Source organism: Lygodium microphyllum, chromosome 9 (assembly GCF_053477565.2).
Source record: "Lygodium microphyllum isolate KBCC chromosome 9, Lygodium_microphyllum_v1.1.10, whole genome shotgun sequence".
Taxonomy (NCBI): Eukaryota; Viridiplantae; Streptophyta; class Polypodiopsida; order Schizaeales; family Lygodiaceae; genus Lygodium; species Lygodium microphyllum.
Window position 1 is genome coordinate 133972635 of NC_141143.1, and position 26805 is coordinate 133999439.

At 41.2% G+C, this 26805-nt stretch overlaps 1 pseudogene across 1 annotated transcript in view; it reads right to left on the reverse strand.

Annotated features, from left to right (window-relative positions):
* Window positions 1-22672: 22672 nt before the first annotated feature.
* LOC148031608 (serine carboxypeptidase-like 42) overlaps window positions 22673-26805 on the reverse strand; it is a 114675-nt pseudogene continuing 110542 nt past the window's right edge. Inside the window, exons 8-10 of the transcript XR_015691958.1 lie at window positions 23875-23973; window positions 23661-23778; window positions 22673-23266 (exon numbers count right to left, since the gene is read on the reverse strand). The product of XR_015691958.1 is annotated as a serine carboxypeptidase-like 42 (transcript). The remainder of the gene's footprint in view (window positions 23267-23660; window positions 23779-23874; window positions 23974-26805) is intronic.

Here is a 26805-nt window from a genome sequence, read left to right on the forward strand (position 1 = left end):
TTCACAAAACTAAAATAGCATCACCACAAGATCTCTTAGGAAACTCATCTTCAACTATCAATTTTAATTAATAAATATAATATAAAATCACTTGCAAGGAAGAACACTCTTTTATCATTAACCCTCTTTCTTCCTTAAAATAGTCTTAGGAACAAATTTATGCTCTAACCCTCATATATTTGAGCATAATAACTATTTTAAGGTTTATTCCATGAGTAGTAGTAGTATATATGCAACCATCAAGCTAGAGATCATGCGCTTTGGTATCTGTGGAGATCCCAATCTCATGCCCTTATAGAGATTGTAGTGTGCAATAGTGTGGAGAGAAGATGGGTGAGTTATAAATGGTAAAGGAGAATTCTATTGATGATGGAGAGAAGATGAGGTGAATCGTCAATCCTATTCTTAGTGAGTGCAACCTACCCATAGTCATGGTCGTCGTAATCGTGGTCGTGGTCGTGGTCGTCGTGGTCATGGTCGTGACCGTGGTCGTAGTCGTAGTCATATTCGTAGTCGTGGTCGTGGTGGTCATGGTCATGGTTGTAGTCGTGGTCGTGGTTATCGTAGTCATGGTCGTGGTCGTGGGTCATGGTTGTGATCGTCGTAGTCGTAGTCGTGGTTGTGGTCATAGCCGTGGTCGTAGTCATAGTCATAGTTGTAGCCATAGTCGTCGTCATAATCGTAGTCGTAGTCATAGTCGTAGTCGTGATCGTGGTCGTGGTGGTCGTGGTTGTGGTCGTAGTTGTAACCGTGGTCGTGGTCGTGGTCGTGGTCGTCATGGTCGTGGTCATGGTCGTGGTCGTGGTCATGGTCATGGTCATGGTCATAGTCGTGGTCGTGGTCGTGGTCGTGGTAGTCGTGGTCGTGGTCGTGGGTCGTGGTTGTGGTTGTCGTAGTCGTAGTCGTGGTTGTGGTCGTGGCCATGGTCGTAGTTGTGGTCGTAGTCGTGGTCGTAGTCGTAGTCGTGGTGGTGGTGGTGGTGGTGGTGGTGGTGGTGGTGGTGGTGGTGGTGGTGGTGGTGGTGGTGGTGGTCGTCGTCGTCGTCGTCGTAGTCGTGGTCGTGGTCGTGGTCGTGGTCGTGGTCGTGGTCGTGGTCATGGTCGTGGTCATGGTCCTGGTCATGGTCCTGGTCGTGGTCATAGAAAAAGAGAGAGATGGAAGGAGAGGATAACAATTTAAGAAAAAAAAAGAATGATAACAAAAACAAATTGTTTGTTGTAACGTAGACAAAATAGAAAACGATGAAGGTCTTGTTGTTCAAGATTGCGAGGCATATCTTAATCAGTGTGTCCCATGTCCTTGCTCTCAATGCAAGCTGGCAATTAGATGAAAACGCCGATTGTCTATAGAACATGTATGATGATTTGGCGAGTTTCAATCTAAGATCATTGATCAAGCGATTGTGGATTTTCAGCAAACGGTAAGAAAAGTTAATATCAATCATGCATTGTACTCGTAAGCTAATTGAATACCATATACAATAAGATTGGGTCTTGCTAGCAAATTTTCTATCCAGGGAGGTGATGTCTCATCCCAAGGAGGAGTGCACCCTTTGCAGCCAATTAGAAGAGTTCGTGGGCATGCGATGGATGGAGTGCATGAGCCAATCCACCACTTGCAAGGCCAATCTATATCGTCAATGCCAGAGGAGACATGTAACCTTCCAGACCTACCTACAATCTTGGAGCATGAGATGGAGGCAATGATCGATGCATTGATTCCCATGGATGTCGAGATTTCTGATCCGCTTAGAGAGGAAGCATCCATACCATTATATGATGGATGCTGAGTATCTCGCCTGAAGACACTGCTTGCACTCTTAAGTGTGCAAGCAAAATACGGGTGGAGCGATATGAGTGTGACCGAGTTGTTCAGATACCTTGTACATCCGCTTCGTTGTTTTTTTTTGCACTATTATTAAAAATATTGTGTTTTTTCAAGGTGTTTATGATTTTTTTCAGGTTATTAAAATATCATATATTACCACCTACAAATACCATGCCTGAGTCTCGTGATGATGCACGACATGTTTTACGAAAGCTTGGCATGGACTACAACAACATCCATGCATGTATCAACGATTGCATACTGTTTCGAGAAGAATACGAGACTATGGAGACATGTCCAAAGTGTGGTGCTCACATGTATCGACATGACTTGCAAGGGCAAACCATCCCTCAAAAAATTCTCAGACACTTTTCGCTTATCCCCCGCATAAACCATATGTTTCATGCGTCCGGCATGGTGAGCTTGACAATGTGGCATGCACAGAATAGGTCCACGGATGGAGTTCAAAGAATATCAGCGGATTCACGCGCATGGAGCCACATTGACTCTACCTTCCCAGGCTTTGCCCGAGAGCAAAGGAATCTTCGGCTCGGTCTTGCAATGGATGGCGTGAACCCATTCTTTCTGCGCTCAACTTCTTACAGTGTGTGGCCTATAGTCCTTGTCAACTACAATATCCCTCCATGGCTTTCTATGAAGAAACGACATCTCATCCTTAGCTTACTCGTCCCCGGCCGCTACAAAGTCAAAAATATGGACGTGTATCTTCGTCCATTAGTCGATGAGCTTAAGATTTTGTGGAAGGGGGTCACCGTGCAAGATATGAGCAGGCGCGATGGTCGGCGGTCAGCCAATATTCGAGCCATTCTCATGTGGATGATGCATGACTTTCCGGGATTCGGAGAGTGCTCAGGTGAATACGCCTCCGTTCTCGTTGGTAATATCTATATTTTATCTCGTTCAAGCAAGTATTCACTGGGTCGTGGTGTTGGAACAGGTCTGGTTACCTCAGGTTATCATGCATGTCCATTGTGCGGGCCATAGTTAGACTCCCGAAGGTCACGAACCATGAAGAAGATGGTTTATCAAGGACACGTTGCTTTCTTGCCAGAGGATCATGAACTCAGGGAAGGTCACGAACCATGAAGAAGATGGTATATCAAGGACACGTTGCTTTCTTGCCAGAGGATCATGAACTCAGGGAAGGTTTTCTTGGATAACCTCCAACACATATGAATGCCGCAAGCTGGTACGAGCTGAAAATGGTCCACGCGGAATCACACCCAAACGGAATGCGACGGTTCTCAGTTTTCTACGAGTTGCCATATTGGATCCACTTACAGGTCAACCACTTGTTGGATCCCATGCATATTTTCAAGAATATGGGCAGCTTGCTATGGGACCACATCACAGGAAAAAGAGACACTATAGGGGCACGAATGGATTTGAAGGAGGTAGGTAAGATGGAGGCGCTTTGGCCGCAGTCGAGTGCTGATGGTTGCATGCAGCTACCTTGCGCTCCTTGGGTTTTGTCCACTAAAGAAGAGCGCATTGTGAAGCAAGTAATCAAGTCTATCTGCACTCTGACGGGTATGATGCGTTCTCTCAGGTCTGCATTTTCTAAAGACGACCAATTATTAGGGCTAAAATCCCATGACTGACATAAGATATGTCAAGTTTGTACTACGAATGGATTGTAATTGGCGTGCGCATTTTGCTATTTAGAGTGTAGCCATTATTCATAATGCTTTCTCATTTGTGGGAGTTTGTACTACCGATCGCAATCGCAGGATGTCTTACTCCAGAAATACGCGAGGCCATTTATAGGTTGTCGACTTTGGTGCAATGGATCTCACAGAAGGAGATTAAGACATCCTCTATTAGATCCGCGAGGCGGGGAGCAGTGGAGACGGTCTGTCTCTTTGAGAAATACCTGCCCACCAACATGCTCACAATACAAATCCACCTTCTTGTGCATCTTGTAGATGAAGTGGAGATTACTGGACCTGTCCATACGCGATGGATGTTCTTCTTGAAGCGCTTCATGAAAACCCTGAAAGGCTTTGTGCGACAACGAGCTCGGCCAGAAGGTAGCATGGCTGAAGGTTGGTTGGTGTCTGAGGCGCTAGTGCATATTTCACAATGGCTACCAACGGTGGATCCAAACAACGAAATGCTATGGTCATTGAAGAATGATGATAGACTGACTGGAGATGTGGTGGTTCGATATGGGGTAGAAAAAAGAATGGATGCCTCAATGGAAGAGAAGGTGAATCGCTTTTGTATGTTGCACCATGCCTCTATGGAGACGTAGCTTGCCAAGTACCAGATCGCTTGGCAAGATCGAGAGAAAGCGCGAATTGAATTCCGACATAGTACGTTTCATCGACCGATTCGATATCCCGAGGGCATGGAGGAGATGCCGCGGTTCATGTCAACACGATGGTTACATGGAGCTTTGACCGCAACGTCTCGCGAAGGGACAGAGGTCTCAATGGAGGAGTAGGAATTCTTGAGGGGATGTAGACCAAAGCTGATAAGGAATTTAGGATTTGTTATATCTAAATTTTATATGCGACATCTAATTTGAGTGTTTCAATGTACAGTACAAAATATATAGTGCAGTGTGGTCGCACGGACAGCATTTTCGCGTTGAGCGTATTGACAAAATGTGCTCCACAATGGACTGTGGTATCATGGCAAGGTTCGAGCAAGAGAGCTGGCGACGAGCAATGGATCCAAACACAATTGTGGATGAGATGGAGTATTTTGGGAACTTGCAAAGTATTGTTATAGTGGATTACCGTAGCTTCTCCATGATACTATTCGATGTGCAGTCGTTAAAAGTGGTACTTGGAGGAGTTGGAGCAACAGTTCGACGAGGTCCATCTGGATTTCTCAAAATAGATTCCGAAAAAAAATGGATGGATTTGCGCGACACCTTTGTGTTATCGGCCCATTGTAAACAGGTGCATGGACTCATTTGTTTGCTAATTGTATTACGACATGGTTTATGTCACAATGGTTTAAACTCTCTTGTACGTATTTGTGAACATGTAATCTTCTATCCAAAACCCCGACAACCTCGATAGTGGTATGTTATACCTTCAACTCCCTGAAGTGCGAGAGTATATGATCAAAGCGATGTTCAGAGCATAGATGAAGATAATATGCAAATAGAGAGGTCAATATTACAAGGGGTGGAGGCCACCGAAAGCTTGGAGCCAGCATTGGCTAACAATGATGGAAATACAGGAGTCTAAGAGAACGAGGTGGACTCATCCTTTTGTGGTAACATGTCTATCGACCTTCCAGTGTATGCGGAGTTGTGTCAAGAGATTGACATGGCACCATAGGATACTTCATACTTGGAGTATCCACTTACTCAATTCATTGACCAATCGCTTATAAGGGTACATAAGATATGCATTTTAAGTGAGATATTTTTTTAGGATTTATATTACTGTGCTTTGTATGATTTAAATTGATTATTCTAACATCATTTTTTGTCTGTACAGGTGACATTTTCAGGATGAGTCGAGGGATGAGCGATGAGGATTTACAGGATATCTTCACACACATGTCCCTAGACCAGATCGTGAGATTCAGAGATATGACCGACCAGGAGCTGTCTCGGCCTTCGTCAGGGCGCTCTGCTAGATCCACTTCAGCGCGATTGGATGCTTCAGCTTCGAGCAAACGAGCTCGACGCTCCAGACTTGGGCCAAAGGGAGGGAGTGCTTTCGGGTTAGGGGGATGCTGCAAAGATACGGATGCAGTAAGCCCACGGTCGACACAAGATACAGATGTGACTCCTCGCTCTCATGGCCCTTCTAGGGAGCGTGGCTCAGGCTCAGGTGGATGCTGTGGAGGCACGGACGCGGTGTCTCCGTCTCGTCATTCAGCAGGAGAGTTGCGTCACCTCCAGGATTTGTCACACCTGTGGGGACGTCTACTCCAGTTACTCCAACTTTTGCTCAGCCGTCAGCAAGTGGCACCCCTATGGGTGCCACTCCGAGAGATATTACCCCGGTCGGTACACCGGATGCACAGGGGTCTCCTGGATATGCCCAAGAGCATGGACACAGATGGGAGAGGACCCATCTTAGGCAGACTCTAGGGGGATATGGATATCTAGTCGATGATAGGTTAGGAGCCATCATCATGAATGATGAGGGGAGGAGGATGATGGCTCGCATGAGAGAGTTGTGCCAACAAGTTTTTCGGCACAACGTTCTTAGATCATTGGAAGAACATACCGGAGGGGAGCAAGGACTATATAGTAGCATCCTTGCATGAGGAGTTTCCGGTTCCAGCCTCAGTAGATAGATTTTCTATGGACTGGATAATGGATTGCATGCATGCATATATGTCACACAAACGATCCGACGCATGCAAGGCAATCAAGAGTGGGGCTGCAAAGCCCGAGTGGTTAGACGCGGACAACTGGCGCCGACTGAGGGAGAAGGCTACAGATTCTCCAGGACGTTGGAGTTAGCAGCGCAAGGTGGCCAGGGCACGACTCGAGGCCAGAGTGGTTCATCATCTTGGGAGTGGCGACCACAAGATGTATTTGGAGGACTTTGTAAGTTTTTCTTTTGTTTTGCTTGTTTATTTTTTTGCAATATCCTTTGTATTGACAATCATGTTTCTAACAGTTAGCATTTTGTTTTCTTTGTAGCGCTCCATTACAAATTGCCATCCGACCGGCCTTGAGACTCGATATGCAGAGAGGCACGGTCTCACTTCATTGATTGACCGATTGTATAAACGCGACGGCCCTATAAGTCACTCATCTTTCTTGTCCGTAGTTACCATGTTTAATTAGAATGCATTATTATATGGTGGACTGATGTGTTGTTTCTTTTTTTGCAGAGTCCATTCGATGCTCCTTTGCGGTGGGACGAGCTTCTGGAGGGCGAGGATATGTAGCTCGCCCTTGGATCCCTAGAGCTCACACACCTTTATTTTTTGGTCGCCTGATCTATGTAGACATTTTCTATGTATTAGTGATATCTTGTCATGATTGTACCAATCACTTATTATGCGATCATGTATTTATTTCATGTATCAGTGTTATGATTTCAGTATACTTTGTTTTTATTTGCAAGCGCATTGTACACAGCGCAGAAACTATTTTGTATGGCTCTAATTACCACAAATTTTTTTTTCCTGTTACCATCGATATTAACATCATAAATTTTACTGCTCACGTCGTTATTGGCGTCGTTATTTTCGTCGCAAACCGTCGGTATTGGCGTCGATATCAATGCCAATACCAATGCCAATACCGACGCTGATATCGACTATTCTATGGCATCTCCAATAACGACGCTTTTCGCGACAATGGGGGCAAATTTTGTTATTTGCATTTTCGTCGCTTTTAATTTTTTCAAGCTATATACGTTTCTCATGATAATGTAGATAAGTCTATTTTGATGTGGGTGTAAATGATGCACTTCTTGATGAGAGAGTAGAGATACAACAATCTAGAACATTGTTGATACAAACATTATATGGTAGTAACTTCGATGCACCATTGGCTAATTGTACTCATTTGGGCTCTCAAAGTGCCTCTTACGTATTAGATTGTCATGCATTGATTGTTTCTATTTTGTGTGATAAGGATGATCTTGTGACTTTTGAAAAGGCACAAAATTCAAAAAATTGGATAGCTACTATGTAAATCTAAGTATCTGCTATTATCAAAACTAGTATTTGAATCTTATTAGGCGATTTGCCTCCTAGCAAGAAGTCCATTGATACCAAATGGATTTACAAGTTAAACCAAAGCCAATTGGTATTGTCGATTACTATAAAGCAAGACTTGTGACAAAGGTTTATGCTCAGTAGAAGGGCATTGATTTTGATGAGACCTTTGCTACCACTTGTTCCCATATAACAATATTTCATAGCATTTGTGTATTAGCAGCTCATAATGGTTGGAATGTACATTAGTTGGACATCAAAACTACACTTCTTAATGGTGATTTATATGAGCAACCTCATGGTTTTTTGTAGAGTATGCAATTTAAAAAAAGTATGCATATTGAAAAAAAGTATGCAATTTTAAAAAAGTATGCATATTGAAAAAGACTTTGTATGGTCTAAAGCAAGTACCTTAGACTTGATATAAGAAGATACATACACACTTGATTGTGTTTTTTTCTAGAATAGTCCCACTAATAGCCCATTATATGCTAGATATAAGAATGATGTGCCTCTAATCATTATGGTTTATATTGATGACATGCTACTCACTAGTCCTAAAGAGACACATATTGTTGAATGTAAGGTTGGTTTGAATTTATCTTTTCACATGTCAGATTTGGATCTACTACATTATTATTTGGGCATTCAGTTTAAGAAGTGTGATAGAGATATTGCTTTATATCAAACAATTTATGTGGAGATATTGTTGCAAAATTCTGGTCTACCCTAGAAGATAGCAAGCCTATTGCTACTCCTATGGAGACATGTTTGAAGTTGATCCTTCATGATGCCCGAGATAAAGTTTGATGTCTTCTTCCATTAACAAATAGTTCGATGTTTGACTTATGTTGTCAGAGGGATTTTAGTCAAAAGATCGTATCCATCAGCGATCTAAGATAGAATGAAGCAGAGAATAGGAGATAGAAGATAAGAAAAAGAATAGGCAGGAGATTCAAATGAATCCCAAGAATGTTGGAAATCAGGTTCTCTTCAAGACATGTCCATACATCATGAATCAATCATAAAACCTTCTACCAAGTTTACCAACCAAAGCCTTTACAAAAGATAAAGACAAATCTCAATGATTCAGGCTCTACACGTATTACATGCAAACTCTATTGTACATCCAAGACAAAGAGTTCAAACAATCCAAATGTCAATAGGTTTAGATGATTTCTTGGCAGGAGAAGCCCAAGTAGTTCTCCCAAGAGCAGTATGTATTGATAGAACCTGAAAAGGTAAACAAAATCCTTGTATGAGACTCCAAATATACTTCAGCCCTGTGTATTCTTGGTTATTATAATAGTCATAAGCTGATCGTTTGATGGCTAAACTCCAAGACAAATGGTTCTTGGATTATCTAGACAATATTTGCTACCACTCAAAAGTAATCTCCAAGCATTAGATCTCTCCTGGAGCTCCCTGTTATACGCAAAAATGTGCACCAAATACGAGCTTCTACTTTGTTTTTTAGATGAAAAATGTGATGGTTCCATTGGCTTCAAAATGGGGTAAAACACTAGGACATGTGATCAAAATTCTTTCAGATTGCTCCTTCTCCCCTCTTCCCGTCCGGAGTGTTGTTTACTATTTGAAAATTGTGATCACGTACAACATAAATTTGGGAGCCCTTCTCTTTGCATGAGATCTCCCAAAAGTGGTTGAAAAGTAACTTACTTTCTACATGTCACCCTATTCTAGAAGCTTTCTACACCTTTTTAGGATACTTACAAGAAATAATATCCAAAATATCAAACATAGACTAAAAGTGTCTAAAAATCTCATATTTTTGAACCATCTATACTATGGACACTAACACTAATGACTAATATGACATTGACTTTCTAGATTAATAAGAAAGCTGGATGATGATGCACTCTGGGTTTGTTACACTATGCCCATGTAGCGGCACGACGTCCATCCCCTTTGAACCTACTCATCTTGCGGTGTATGCCAAAGTCCTAGTTGTCACCAAATTCAGAGTCCTCCTCATCCTCTGCAACCATATCCTTTGCTTCTTCATCTTCCATATCTCCTTGGCTAGCCCTTGTATCATGGCCACTATTTTCATCTAGTTTTGGCAACTCATAGGAAATAGATTCTCACCTCTTGAATAATTTGATTATTTTCCCTACTCATTTAATGCATTAAGTAGCATTATCAAAGACCTATCTTACGACATAAGGTTTGAACCATCATTTTGAGACTTTACGCATGGCACTATGCTGGTTTTCCAAATTCTTGTCATAAACTAGAACCCAATCCCCATCTTGTATTGTTCTTGGTATCAATCTATGTCTTTTGTCAAACCGTTTCTTGTTCTATATCCTTGCGGCTCTTAACTTTGCAAGTGATGCCTCTATACCTTATGACTTCCTTTCCAACTGTCTAATACATAGTAAGGCCAACAACTCCTCTCGACTGAGCTTCTCTTCCCAAGGTAGCACACTCCATGTGACTGTCATCTCCTCTATCGGCATGATAGATTTTTTATCATATATCAATTCAACATGCATATATCGTGTAACAGCACTATGAGTTATTCTGTCAATCCATAAAGCATTAGGGAGCAATCATAGCCACTCTTTTACCTTCTCTCCATATGCTTTTGCAAATGCCTTCATAATAGGCATGTGACCTTTCACTTTTGCCATTTCTTTCAAGGTTATAAGCTAAAGTTAAAGCAAGCTTTATCCCCAATTTTGCAAAGAAATCATGGGGTTTATCAAAATCTAGTTCACCCTATCTAATATAATTTTTCCCACACAGCCATACTAAGAAAATATCTATTCTAAGAGAAAATTACACAATGCATTTGTTATCTTGGTACGTATAGCTCTCCCTTCCCCTTGATTAGTCAAGTCTTCATGGGCAAGTACAAGATACCTGATTTTCCAAAGACCTGTATAGGCATCATTTCTAAATCCACCACCCTCTTAAAATAAAAAGATAAGGGATATGTGGATTGCAATCCATCCCGATGTCTCACAAATGAATACATTTGAAATTCCGTACATGTTTTCACAAAGTGAGTAACATTCTTATACATGCCCTACCACCAATATCTTTCTTTGATCTTTGCAAAAGTACCCTAAACACCTCTATGGCCAGCCCATAAGCTTTCATGAAACTCCTGCATAACGTTTACTTGTGAAGCTCTATCACCTAGAACTTGCAATGGCATACCCTATTTCTTCTTAGCATGTTTCCACAAATACCTATCTTTTAAGAAAAACCCAAAAGCTTTCCTCTTGCTCTTCTTAAACTCTGACCACTCTTCTCTCTTTGTTAATGTGTTGAGGTATTGACCAATTCTCAACAAGTCTCTTGCATATTTGTCTTCCAGAAACAGTTTTGCACAAGATACATAGCATCTAAAGTGTTTTCTCTTTGTTGTCCAAGCTTCTATTAGTGATGTAGCAACTCTTTGCATTGCTAAATTCACTATTACACCACTTGTACTTGGCAAACCAGCTCCTGTACTTATTTCATTTAATGTTGTCATTGCATTAATGAGAGATGTACATGCAGTTATAATAGCTGCCAATTCAGTTTTACCAACCAAAACATCATTTTGAATAGCAAGAAAGTCATCTTCTTCCTCCTCATCCATCATCCCATCTTCATTCTCATAGCATGCCCAAGATAACATGTCAGCCCACTAGGTTATCTCTTCCTGCAATATGCTGAAATTCAAGGTTCAAAGATTTGATGTATGCAATCCACTAGAGCATAGAAAAGTCTAGGGTAGCACAACTAGTAATCATATCCAATACCAATAAACAATCAATCGCAATGACTACACAAGCACCCATAACATACTCCTTATCACATTTAAAGGTTGTCACAATTCCCCATTGTTTTCTTTTTACATGTGGATACTTTAATCTCTACTATTTGGCCAATATTTTAGCACCAACAGACTTGTATATCTTTTCCCTTCCTCATCATCTTGCCCGATTTCCCATCCAATCTTGATTGGGATCATATCTATAATAACAATGATAGGCTCCCCATGTGAATAATCAACCTTTCTTAATATAGGACTAGATTGGAATGTTTCAACTCTATAAAACTGATGACCTATATCTTTAGGATCCCATAAACTTGGATGCCTTGACACTTTCTCTTATAGACCCTCCTTGTGTTGGTGGAAGCAACAAAGTAACTAGTTTCACCTTTTTGTCAACTATCTTATATTTTTTCTCCACAACTACTTCAGCCCATTGTAATCCTTCCTGCTGAGCAAACAATGATATAACATCATACATGTCTAAAGAACATACTGACAACACGTATTTTCAACCTCATTTTCTACATGTATGGTTTGCTAAAATTTCAACCATAGTGTCAATAATATTCAACCCATTAAAGAGGCTTGAAATGCCTTCTTTTTTAGCTAACAAACCCAATGCTCTTAGTTTCTTAGCAGCCCATTTTATAAATATGCGTTCAACCTTGCACATAGCTTCCATAGGCTTAAACCAACATGGTGTCAATAATATTCAATCCATTAAAGAGGCTTGAAATGCCTTCATTTTTAGTTAACAAACCCAATGCTCTTAGTTTCTTAGCAGCCCATCTTGTAAATATGCATTCAACCTTGCACATAGCTTCCATAGGCTTAAAGCAACATGAACTATTTGTTGTAAACTGAGAATAACCAACAGTAATAAATACATGCTTCATTCCATCAGGAGGCAAGTACATCCTTTGAGCAACACTATTGTAAACTCTCTTAGGGGAAAACTCTATTCGAAAAGCCATAAAGAATAAGTTGATTGTGGTTATGGTCCCAGCCTCCAAGCCATGATACCACATTGCAGCTCTTCCTTTAAAAGTCATATTGAAAAACATCATGAGTTGTCCTTCATCTTGAATTCGACAATTGAATATTAATTTCTCAAACTCACTGATATGGAGCTCCGTATCTTCATCTGCTAACCCATTAAACATGGGTAGAGGGAAACCTAGGACTAGAAAATCCAACATTCATGCAGGTATCACAATTGGTTGTGTCATCATGACGACCAGGTTTGCTCTAGGGGTTTGTACCAAAAGGGGTACACTCCCACTTGAAGTACATTGGCTTTTCGCAGAAAGGGGAACCTTAGAACTTCCTCCTTCCCCTGATGGACTAGCTGGGATATTAATTGGGTCAATAAGACCTCTCACTCTTAGCAATATCAGACTACTGCGGTTAGGAGAATATCTCCTAAGAATCTTAGCTTGATGTCTATCCCTTTCATCTCTTTCTTGACATTGGACCTCAGCTTTATGGTGTCTATCAAGAAATAATAGATCAATTCTCTTTAGCACATACTAAACAAGTGGTCCCTATTAACCAAGATTCAAAAACCGCCATCACTTATTAGCAACTCCTAGCAAATGCACCACCTTTCAAGACCAAAAATGGGCTCGACATTAACTCTAAGGCTCTAGCTGGTGGACTCCTATGCTCACCAAACCACCCTTATAGCCTCATGGTGGTCAGGAGTGACTGGAGGCTACACACTGCTCTAAATAAATCATGCATTTGTATCGATTTGTAGTCCAATGATTTTTCCCATCTCAACTCCAATAGAGGGAGTATCCCACATATATAGGTGACTAACACCTCATTGGATACACATATAGAGCACCCCCCAACCAGTCGGATGTGGCTCCTACCGCTCTTCTACACCCCGAGGATTGGCCCCAGGATGTGCCATCTCAAACATAAAACACAATCATAACATTGTCCACTCTTTTTTCAAGTTGCACATTCCAAGAGATATTATTTTTTGTTTCCTCACTTAATCAATCCCTAAAGAAAATTGTACTATCCTACAGCTCAGGGATTCTCGCACTCATCATTGATCAATAGTTTTAGCAACCAATTGCAATGCATCCAAGAGTCTTCCTCTTTCTTGATACCATGTATAAGAATGAAAATGCAATGTGTGTAATGCCATTTAGTGCTCAAACAAATTAACCACAAATCAGCCAACATGTCATGTGAAAAACATTCTTTCAATGATTTTCTTTCTAACATAGTGTTGCATTGTAAAGACACAGCATCGGACTAATTCGTGCTACCGTCCCTTTAATTTATCACATGAATCCTATATGCTCAGTTCAATGCACAAGAACTTATATTTCTATGGAAGATTCTTGATATTTTAGCATCTTTATATGTTCATTTATTATTTCGGATGTTTCCTATGTTTTATGCTATTTTTTCCATCAAAACACCCTCCAAAAACGACCACTTTAACATACAAATGGATGTAGACTAATGCAAATCTCGTCCTCTGCAACCATTATACACTCACAAACCTTTTTGCGATTTCAGTAATTTTTCCACTCTTAAACTAATTTTTGTCCTTTTTTCTCTATTCCAAAATGCCATTTTTGTAAAAATTACATGGCGCAGCGAACAGAATCTGAGAAAGAGATAGAGATAGAGAGTACACAACAGATAAGAGGAGAATTAGAAAATTTCTTTAGCTCCAAACAACTGATACAGAGATGGCTCTGTCCACCCGTGCGCTTCCATAGTGAAGCTTAGATGGCGATCTAGACAGAAGATAGGTGAAGAGCTTAAGGCTAGCTGGAACAACTCTGACTGGGTGAAAGATAGATGATCAATGGCTGTGAAAGGGTTTAGCTTTTATAGCTCATGAAGGCAGTTAGGTCGGCATGACTGACCTACCATATGAGCCTCCACTAGTTGGCCACGGGGGTGCTGCCCCCCAGACCCCTACCAGGGGGGTCGCTGGCTCCCCTGGGACCCCCCAGCCAGGGGCCGCTTCCGCGGCCCTCGAACCCCAAAATAGAGGCTCCTTTTAACTCCCTTACCCCGCAACTCGATGCAATGTGCCTCGAGTTGCTACCAGCTTAACTACTCAGTCCAACCCAAAGATTAGGGTCACCTTTTTGCCATCCGATCACATAGACCTCATCTGATATACAAGTCAAGACTCAACCAGTGATGTCCGGGCTCACATTTGGCTTCTCCTCATAATGGGGGCCTTACAACTTTGAGCACCATAAATCAATGGTGGCACCTTATGAGGGTGGGGCATTGAGCATATCTAATACCCCCCCTCAATGTCCACCCATAGGCGAACTATCTCCTCGGCCCAATGCTGAGTCTCTAAAGATGAACTTGAAGCAGATCCTTCATAAGTGCTTTGGTGAAGATATCCACTCCATTCTCTTTTGTTGGACAGTAGACCAGTTCCACTATCCCATCCTCCATCAAATCACGCACATAGTGATACTTGATCTCTATATGTTTGGTGAGTGTATGAAACACTAGATTTTTGGCAATGGCAATGCAACTCTAATTGTCACATCTCAGCACAGTTGGTTCTTCATCATGCACTCCCATATGCCATAGGATCCTTCTCAACCATACTGCTTCACATGCAGCAAAACAAGCTGCCTTATACTGTGCTTCGGTAGAAGATAATGCCACTGTTGGCTACTTCTTACTAATCCAACAGAAAATTCCTGAACCCAAATAGAAACAATAACCAGAGACGGACTTCCTGGAATCACAATTCCCCACAAGAGAAGTCTCCTGCCCAATCTGAGTCACAATTCCCCACAAGAGAAGTTCTAGAACTGTATGTGATACCATAGTCAAGAGTTTCCTTCAAGCATTTGAGCACCTGCATCCCAGCCTTCCAATGACTCTCATGAGGTTTGTTTGAGAACCTGCTCAAAACACCAACAACAAAACTGATATCTGGTCTGGTATTACACAAGTAGATCAGCCATCCTCCTGTACCTCCCAATGTCTGCTAGTACTGATGTATCCTCAACGGATAATTTTGCATTCACATCTATAGGTGTAGCTATCTCCTTGCACTTGGTCATGCCGAATGCCTTCAAGATCTCCCATGCATACTTCTTCTAAGAGATGAAGATCTTTCATGGCTCTTGCCAAACTTCAATTCCCAAACAATAGTGCAGCAAGCCCAAGTCTGTCATTTCAAACTCAGAACTCAAAGCCTTTCAAGTTTGGTTGATCATATCTTCATAGTCACCTGTAATAAGAAGGTCGTCCACATATAGGACAATCACTACAGACTTTTCACCATCCCTGTAAACATACAAGTTAGCATCTGAGGCACATCTTTTGAAGTTTAAGCTTAAAAAGAACTTATCTATTCGCTAGTACCATGCTCTGGGGGCTTGTTTCAGCCCATACAATGCCTTCTTCAGCTTACACACTTTGTTCTTAGAATGGGGGGCCTCAAACCCTAGTGGCTGCCACGTACACCTCCTCCTTGAGATCACCATTTAAGAACGCTGACTTAACATCCATTTGGTAAACTGGCCATTGCTTGTGGATAGCCACTGCAAATACTGTGCGAATAGTGGTCATTCTGGCAGTTGAGGCAAATGATTCTTGAAAATCAAACCCTTCAACCGGTGAAAATCCTTGTGAAACCAGTCTAGCTTTGTACTTTTCTAAGGTACCATCAGCCTTGTACTTTACCTTTGAGAGCCACTTGGTGCCAATAACCTTTCGCTTTGCTAGCCGATCCACTAGCTCCCAAGTGTCATTCTTCATTATGCTGTCATACTCGGCTTGCATAGCAACCTTTCATGCTAGATCTACAAGTGCTTCTTCTAAGTCAGTTGGCTCCTTTACTTCTCTCATAATCTCAGCCATCAAGGCCATATTGACTATGTGAGCAAAAGCCCTCCTTTGCTCCTCTATTCTCTAAGACCTCCTTGGTCCTTCTGCTTTCTCCTCAACAGATGTGGGCATAGGATTATTGTGGTCATAGAGCTGCTTCACCCAACGCGGCAATGGCTTTTCTAGTGGGGTAATGTCACGTTGATGATTTTTTTCCTCATCATCTGAAGATGATGCTTCCTCCTCCTTAAGGATAGGGACAACTCTCGGAACACGTTCATAGTGGACTACTACTTCACTTGATGATAAAGTGGAAGAACGTGCCTTCTCCTCCTCCACTGTATGTAGCTGCTCCTTAAACACCACATCACGACTCGCGATGATCTTCTTTGCCTCTTGGTCATATAATTTGTAAGCCTTTTGCTCATCACTATAACCCAAGAAGATACATTTTTTACTTTTTGGTTGTAACTTGTTTCTCTTCTCATCTGGAATATGTGCATAACATTCATATCCAAAAATTCTGAAGTGTGAGATAGATGGTTTCTTACTAGTGTAAGCCTCATAAGGTGTTTTTCCCTTGAGAGCTTTTGTGTAGCTCCAATTTAAAATGCAGATTGCAGTATTAACAGCTTTAGCCCAAAAATGGTTAGGCAATCCCTTGCCCTTTAGCATGCATCTTGCCATCTCCACAATGGTGCGATTCTTGCATTCCACAACACCGTTTTGTTGAGGTGTGTGAGGCGTCGTTAATTGACGCTTGATCCCTTTGCTCTTGCAAAAGTCTTCAAACTCCTTTAAGTTGAACTCACCACCACCATATATTCTAAATTTATTCACACTTTTCCCTATTTCATTCTCAACAAGTGTTAGCCATTCTTTAAACTTACCAAAAGCTTGAGCCTTATCACGAAGGAAGTACACCCACATCTTCCTACTATAGTCGTCGACAATCAACATAAAATAAGATCCCCCCAAGGCCTGTGTAGACATCTTTCCGCACAAGTCAACATGAACCAACTCTAGAGAAGCCTGTGCTCTATTCTTGCTTTCTTGTGGAAATGCCTTTCTCCGTTGCTTGCCCATCATACAAGCTTCACATGGTTCTTTCAATTCAGTCATTGTAGGTAGGTGAGCAACCATACCTTGCTTGTGCATCTCCTTCAACACTACAAATCCAATGTGTCCAAACCTTTCATGCCAAAGCTTACTTGTGCCCACTCCAACGGTGGCTGTAAGAGCACTTAGCTCATATAGGTTGTTCCTTCTTTCTCCTTTGCCAACAACTTTGCCATCACTGTCAAGAATTTCTGCACCAGTCTTCTTGAACCTCACTTCATGACCAAGATCAGTTATGGCAGCAATTGATAACAGATTTCTCCTAATTTCGGGAACATACAACACATTTGAAAGCTTTTTGACATCACCATTTGCAACAACAAATGAAATAGTACATGTGCCTGGCAGCAGGGCATTTTGCATCATTTTCAACCATCACAGTGATGGATTCTTGTAGAGGTTGCATAGAACTGCATAGACATTTCTTGTTGGTCATGTGACGGGAGGCCCCACTATCCAACACCCATGAGTTAGTGGCAGATTCTTCTCGTGCTGAGGAGCACACCTCCTCAATGGTCGCCATGAATAACTCCAACTCTGCTTCAGTCGTATTGGCTGTCTCTTTCCCTTTATTTTTAAGGGTACCATTCTTTTCTCTGCCTTCTTGACACAACAATCTGCGATTGCATGTCCTTTCTTCTTGCAGTAGAAGCACTCTCCTTGAAGCTTCTTCTTACCACCCTTCTTCTTTTTGTCACCATCATTTTTGGTGGAGGAACCACCTTTGCCTTTTGCATTCGCAGAGAATGCAACATCTCCATTGTTGCTTCCTTCTCGGGCTTTCAGTCTCAACTCCTCCTCCAGCAATAATGCACAAAACTCCTCAAAACTCAAAGCTTGAGGTCTCACCTGAGTATTAAGGGCAGTTACTAGTCCATCAAACTTTTGTGGACAAATCCAAAGACACCTCCTCGCTAGCTCCTCGCTAGTCTTTTGTATCCTAGCACCAGCCATCTGGTCGCACAGATTCTTAATCCGAGTGATGAATGCTTCAGTTGTCTCTCCTTCAGAAAACTTCTCCGCTGCTAGTTGATTCTCTAAGTTTTGAATCCTTGTTTGGTTTTGCATTTCATACCGACTCCTCAGTACATTCCAAGCCTCTGATGCTTTGGTTGTATGCTCTGAATCAAAGTTAGAACAGCTTGTAACTAAGGCACACAATGCATCTGCATACGTTTCCAAGCTCGTAGAAGATCTGCATTCGAAGGAATCATCACACTAGGATTTGATGGGTCGGGGGTAGGCTGTGGTTCTACATCAGTCCCTAGCACAGTCTCCAAAAGCTCATAAGAATCAAGGATAGTTATAATTTTGAACTTCCACAAGGTATAGTTTGTACCATCTAACTTTCCTTCGCTGAACGTTGGTGGACGAATCCTCAGTGTTTGAATAGCTGGTACAATAGCACCACCCCCTGCACCGCTTCCTGATGCGCCAGAACTGCTTCCGAAAGATGACATTGTTCCTCTTTGCTGTTAAAGCCTTTGCCTTTGCGCACTCTTCGATCCCTAGAGCCCCGTAGGCACTAATACCATGTAAAAATTACACGACATAGTGAATAGAATCTGAGAAAGAGATAGAGAGTACACAATAGATAAGAGGAGAATTAGAAAATTTATTTAGCTCCAAACAACTGATATAGAGATGGCTCTGTCCATAGTGAAGCTTAGATGGCGATCTAGACAGAAGATAGGTGAAGATCTTAAGGCTAGCTGAAACAACTCTAACTAGGTGAAAGATAGATGATCGATGGCTATGAAAGGGTTTAGCTTTTATAGCCCATGAAGGCGGTTAGGTTGGCATGACCGACCTACCATATGAGCCTCCACTAGTCGGCTAGGGAATATTCTAGGTAATATTCTCTTTATCGTTGGGCTGGGGGTGCTGCCCCCGGACCCCAAAATAAAGGCCCCTTTTAACTCCCTTACCCTGCAACTCGATGCAATGTGCGGGGCGAGTCTAGGCGCGGAGCGCCTAGTTATTATTATGCCATATAAATCCGAGAGTTGTGCTCACTCCCATGCACATTATATTAGTATCGATAAAATCTCAAGAATAAATCAAGGTGCTCTATTTAATTTTATCTCAAGATGGCTCATGGACCATAGAAAAAGCATGAAATTAGAGAAAGACTGGTCATGAGGCCATAAAGTTGGCAAGATGCCCAAAAGGGGTGAAAGCCCTAAAAGTCATGTATAAAAGGAATGAAAAGACTAGAGCAATATATTCATGCATGTGCAAAAATCGGGAAGGGTGAAGAAGAGAGAGCGAGTGTGAGATGAAGTGAGAAACTAGGGAGGTTAACTCACCTCCTCTTCTTCTTTCTTTATTTCTAGCCCTTCATGCTAAGAGGTGAAGTTAAGGGTGCTTGTGCAAGGTTGAGTTGTTGTGAGAGAGTGAGGAATAGCTCGTCAAGCTAGTGTCACTCTTCTATCCTTCTTCTGGTCTCCATATTACATTTGAAGTTGGAGGCAAGGATGTGGATGGAACCAAGTGGCTATGGATCCTGAAGTAAGCAATGAGCCTTAGCAAATGACTACAAAGAAGACGTAAGCCGTTATTCACTACAACTTAAATATCAATTCATTTTATGATTTTATGTGAGGGAATGGTAGGTGATAGTTAAGTTTTGAGAGAAGTATGTGTTGTGGTTATGTGAAAGGTAGTCGAAAGCCATTAGTGTATTGAAGCTCTTGAAAAGAATAAGTGTAGGTCCTAATTCCTACGTGTTCCACAAAATCATGTTGTCGTTGCTTGCGTCCCCTTCATTTTTTTTCACCTCCAACCTCACCCACCCCCCCCCCCCCCCCCCCCCCCCCCCCGACCCCGTTGTGTTGAATTTGGGGAGGGACAGGCCCCAAGAGTCACCACCCCTCCCCACTTAAAGTCTCTCTTGCATCTTTTTTCCTCCTCCACACTTGGGCACTCCCCATTTCTACATCTGGCTTCTGTTTCACAAGCTGTAAATTTTTGCATGACCACCTCGAAGTCCCACATTGCCTAGCACTTGCCATTGTTGATCCCCTTGCTTGAAGCAATTTATAAACATCCATAATTGATGTGACGTCTATCTCCGAAGAAGCGCTTTGAAAACCCATCTTCCACAGTCGCTTAAAATGGTCAAGTCCACATCCGCCACTTCCAATGGGCTTTCATTTTTGCCTCAAATTGACAAACTTTGGCATATTCTTGGCCCTTTTCCAAGCTCAAAATCCCACTCTTATGTGCATCTCCATAATATTCTCTAAGCACCCTTTTTCTTAGCACAAATAATTATTTCCATCTTTTCCAAGCACCCATGCTTCATCGACTATGTGACTATGAAGGACCAATGGAGCTATATTCTAACTAAATACTTAAGTAAGCACATGCACTTACATAAGTATTCACACAACAACCTATGTATAGTTTGAATTATGAAGTGTGGGACAATGCTTCATAGTCTTTGGTACCCTTATTAACGAGGATACTACCACTACTTTGACCACCAATTACCAAGTACCAAGTAGCAATTTTCATCGCTAAACGTCATTCCTTCAAGAAAAACATCTTGAAATCCTAAGCATTCACATTTTCTAATTCAAGCTAAAGCATATATACCTAGGACATTGAGTGCCATGGGATTGGCACTCATCTAGGAGGGGAATAATGTTAATCGTAAATCGTGACAAGGATACAAGTCAAGGAAAGGCACAATGTACCAGTGTTAAATTGGAATGGATTGCACTACAATAACTTAGGTACCATCATGTGTAATGTGCAAGAAAGTGGCTTCATTATTGTTATGTCATATAAATCCGAGAGCTGTGCTCACTCCCATGCACATTGTATTAGTATCGATAAAATCCTAAGAATAAATTAAGGTGCTCTATTTAATTTTATCTCAAGATGGCTCATGGACCGTAGGAAAAGCATGAAATTAGAGGAAGACTGGTCATGAGGCCATAAAGTTGGCAAGATGTCCAAAAGGGGTAGAAACCCTAAAAGTCATGTATAAAAGGAATGAAAAAGACTAGAGTAACCTATTCATGTATGTGCAAACATTGGGACTCCTTGTTCTTGCTTCTCCTTTTTTCTTTCTTGTGGAAGGGTGAAGAAGAGAGAGTGAGTGTGAGATGAAGTGAGGAACTAGGGAGGTTAACTCACCTCCTCTTCTTCTTTCTTTATTTCCATCCCTTCATGCTAAGAGGTGAAGTTAAGGGTGCTTGTGCGAGGTTGAGTTGTTGTGAGACAGTGAGGAATAGCTCATGAAGCTATTGTCATTGTTCTATTCTTCTTCTCCTCGCCATATTACGTTTGAAGTTGGAGGCAAGGATGTGGACTGAACCAAGTGGCTATGGATCGTGAAGTAAGCAATGAGCCTTAGCAAGTGACTACAATGAAGAGATAAGTCGTTATTCACTACAACTTAAATATCAATTCCATCTATCATTTCATGCAAGGGAATGGTAGGTGATAGTTCAGATTTGAGAGACGTGTGTTGTGTGGTTATGTGAAAGGAGTTGAAAGCTGTTAGTGTATTGAAGCTCTTGAAAAGAATAAGAGTAGGTCCTAATTCCTATGTGTTGCACAAACGGAGCACAAAAATTTGTTACCATATTTTGAAAAGAATAAGAGTAGGTCCTAATTCCTATGTGTTGCACAAACGGAGCACAAAAATTTGTTACCATATTTTGATACAAATGTGTGTGAACAGTATCAAGGCATTTTTTTCCTTCTCTAGGAGGTTTGTTTCATGTGGCCTTATATATATTCTCTATTGATCTCTCTCAATACACTTCATGTTGTGCTCTCAAGTTTCTTCTCCAAGTTATGTTTGTGCATTTATGCAACCATGAATCCAATACTCACTCGATAAACATGAGATTAAAGGGTGAAACCACTTGATACCTAGGGAAGAGAGCCAAGAGATGAAATACGACAACCACCTTAGGCATTGAGAAGCTTAGAAAAGCTATAAGCCAATAATTCCCTCAAACAATCAAGGATATGACCAATGACCAATTTGTGATTTACGTTGTGTGATTTGAGATATAATCAATTCTTGACCAATGAATCCCTCAAATAACAGAGGATATGACCAAGTTGTGACCAATTCGTGATCCCTTGAACAAGGGAGGATATGACCAATTCATGATCCCCATCACATGATTTGAGATGGAAAACAAATTCTAGCCAAGAGGTGGTCCTCTATGCGAGTCAAGAATCTCGATCACGAAATTGTTATAAAGAAATTGATTTTTTTTTAAAAGAATATATTTTTTGTTCAACATCTGATTATGTTATTAGTTCGTTGTACCTAAAGGATCATATAATGGACTAATTAATATATGTCAAAACAATATCATAGCATATATTTACATAACTAGAGTTAGCCAAGAAGGTGGAGTGGGAAATGACATATTGAGAAGCGGAGTATGAAACAAAAGGGGATAGTTGAATTATGCTTACAAAAGGGGATAGCAACATATCGGGAGAAGAAAGGAGGGGGCGGGAGTGTTGGTTGGGTGGGGCTTACATGAAAACCCATACTTACAAAAGCTCTACTTCGACCATACTAACACGCCTCCCTTTCTTCCATGAGAAAGGAAATATTGCATCATACATACAACATCTCGAAAGAGAGGATTTCGGAAATAAGAGCTTTTTCTTAACAAGCATTAAGAGGAGTTGGAAAAAACATCAAAGTGCACCAGCATGAAGAGAAATGGATCCATACAATTTGACGAGATATTATCAAATGATTAATTAATTGTGCCGAGTGTGTCTCCACTAAACGCAGTTACGACCTCCGAGTTTTTACTTCTTCAATAAGAAAGGACTGACAAATTGCACTGTTTGGGCCAAGCGTCATGGCTTCTCTGCAACCCTGTTGAGAGGCAGTGAGCTTCCTAATAAGAAGCTTTGGAATAGGAGTAAAGCCCTTGCTGGCTGCGTCATTGGAACCATGTGCCCTGCTCCTCGTACAGTGGCATATGTCAGATTTCCATACACAACAGTCCAACCACCCACCTGCGTGCCAGCCATATTGCATTTTATATCCACTTCAAAACTTGTATGTTGGGTGTGGTGTGTGTGATACAGGTGTTTTCCTTATTTCTGGTTTCTTTGATTTTACAGTCACATAGGATGCAAAACAGGACGAGGAACGAGGGGCAATTGCCATGGAATGGAACATGGATTGGAAAGAAGCTACTACACCCACAATACTCAAGTCCAAAAATGACCATCACTTGTGACTGTGGGGGCTGAGAGAGAGAGAGAGAGAGAGTGTGTGTGTGTGTGTGTCTATAAGTATGTAATGTATGCATGCATGCATGCATCATCTGCATTTTGAAATAAGAAGTACTATAATAGTGTGTTCATACATGCAACATCAACCTAAACAAACAGGAAAAAGAGATACCTGTCCCATATGATACCAAGCTCTATAGCTTTCTGTTTTTGAAAGCTTCAAGCTTTGAGCCAAATGGTCAACAATTGTTCGTGTACCTGTCAATGGTATAACCGAGTCCAAGTCTCCACTACAACAAGTAAAAATGGAAAGCAAAACTCAGGTGCACTGCAAGACTAGAATGGGAAAATCTGGAATTCAGAAAATTCGATCATATATTATGTACCTATAGACCCAAAGGCGAATCCCGTGCTTTAAAATGTCTTCCAAATATGGTTTCATATCGATAGTAGAATCTTCAATTGAGTAATTCAATGATTTTTTGCTGCCAAGTAGATCATAATGACCAAAATTAAACTGAAGCTGCATCATTTCGATTTGGAAAGCTTTGACAAATTGAGAAACAAACCACACAAAGGTAATTATAATGTCAAGATTGCACCATCAGCTTGGTACATACCTCAAAAGTACTAAGGTAATTCTTATGTTAATTAATATAATATGAAAAGATAGAGGAAAGCAAAGTAAAGAAGTAAAGATTGCACTATACATGCGCGCGTGCAAAAAGAAAGGCCCCCCACATTCCTCAAAAGCATGGAGATAGCGGTTGAAACCTATTCGCACGACATCTTATATCATCACTAACCAATATATAAACTGTGGTATCCTCATGTCGATCAATTAACATGCCAGTGAATAATATCCTACCACATCACCAAGGCACATTGTGGATGCCAGCTCACGACATCTCAACACTTCCCCTTGAGCTCACTATGAGCTCGTGAACTCCAAGCATAGTCCTGAAGCATTGAAGTTTCCAGCTCCCAAGGCCTTGTTGAAAATGTCAATAGCTTGATCCTTTGTGCTGGCATAAACCAAGTCAATATTACCTACTATAACTTGCTCACGAATGAAATGGTAATGGACCTCTATGTGTTTGGTCCGCGCATGATACACTAGGTTCCTAGCCAATTGATTGCTACTAAGATTATCACAGTAGATGATAACCTTCTTATCCACCTACTTCCCCAAATCACCAAGTAGCTTGCGTAACCAAGCTAGCTCACATGCTACAATTGTAGCATCTCTATACTAGACAAGGCAACTATTGGTTGTTTCTTGTTGCTCCACATAACAACAACACTTCAAAGAAAAACATAAAACCACTGGTAGATCTCCTATTTGAAATACTACTAGCCCAATTTGCATTTGTGTAACCATGTAAATCCAATGATACAGTTGCACCATAGGATAAGGCACAATCCAATGTGGACTTGACATAGCGCAATGTGCGTCGCACTGCATCCAAATGTGGCTTCCATGGAAGCTACATACACTAACTCTTCAAACCAATTGTGTAGTTTAGGTCTGACCTAGTGATCGTCAAATAGATAAGGCTGCCTATAATCTTCTGATACATAGTAACATCCTCAATCAAGTCGCCCTTATGTGCACTAAGCTTAGCATTAGCATCCAAAGGTATAGAAATAGGCTTGCAATCAGCCATAACATACTTCTTCAACATATCCAATGCATACTGTCTCTGTGACAGCCATATATCCTCTGGAGTCCTAATTATCTCAATGTAAAGAAAATAACACAGCTCTCCCTAATCCTTTATCTCAAATTCAGTCTTGAGAGGACCCTTCACATTGTCCATCTCTGTCTCACTATGACCGAGAATGATCAAATCATCCACATATATAGTAATGACCACAATACCTACATCACTCTCACATACATAAGAGTAAGTGATCAGCCTATTTTCTACAAAATCCAATGTTGACAAGGTATTCTACAAACCTATTATACTATGCCAAAGGTGCTTGCTTGAGTCCATACAAGGCCTTACGAAACCTGCATACATAATCTGGATGACTCTCATCTACATAACCAGGTGGCTACTCCACATAAACTTTCTCTTGCAACTCCCTGTGCAAGAATGCATTTTTTACATCCATTTGATGCATGATCCAACCCTTTGATGTAGTCACTAGCATGACAGTCCTTACAATGGCCATTTTAGCCACAAAAGCAAAAGTCTCCTTATAATCAATACCATGAGTTTGCGTATACCCTTTGGCAACCAATCATGCCTTTTAGCACTCAATAGATCCATTTGATGACCTTGTAAACCCATTTGCAGCCAATAGCTTTCTTGCCTTCAAGGGTACTAACTCTCATGTGTCATTATCCATAAGTGCAACCATTTTTTCATCCATAGCACGATCCCAATAAACATTACCCACTGTATCCTCAAAATCAGTGGATTCCACATCCTGCACAACCTTAGCCATGTATGCATAGTGATGAGCTACATAGCTATCATATGACATTCACTGCGTTGGCTTTCTTGCTCTACTTAACTCGCGTGGAGTTGGATCACTGCTGAGTACTTTAGCATTCTCTTGTGCTTTATGCACACCAGGTGTTTTAATAGATGGAATCCCAACTCCTCATCCAAGCTCTACTCAGAGCCATCTGAATCAACATCAACATGAGAGAAATCTAATGATACATCTGTCACAATAGATGAGTCTCCACTTTCTCTTTACTTAACATCTATGATGTACTTAGTGGAGTAACCTATGACCTCAATCTACCACTCCCAAGTCTATCAACAGAATCATGACTAGAAGACTCTTGTGGTCCACTTAATGTCTGTGACTGTTGACCTGTTTTCTATACAACCACACTCTCATGCACATCAATCCCAACTGTATTCTGTACATTACTATATGAGCTACTCACTTCATCAAAAACAACATCCCTGCTAACTCTCAGCTCGCGTACAATAGGGTTATAACATCTCTATTCCTTCTGCTCAAGAGAATATCCAACAAATATACATTTTTTTGCTTTGGGATTCAATTTATTGTGCAACTCATCAAGAATATGCATAGAAGCAATATATCCAAATACTTTCAAATGGGATATATTTGGCTTTCTACCCATAAACTTCTCTCCCATCTGGCTTTCTACCCGTAAACTTCTCTTTGGGTGTCATTCCATATACAATAGCAGTGAGTGTCCTATTCATAATGTATATAGCAATAGCAATTGATTGAGCCCAATAGTAATGAGGTAAGTTTCTAATTGACATCAGTACATGAGACACCTCTACAATATGCTTGTTTTCCGCTTAGCAACTCCATTT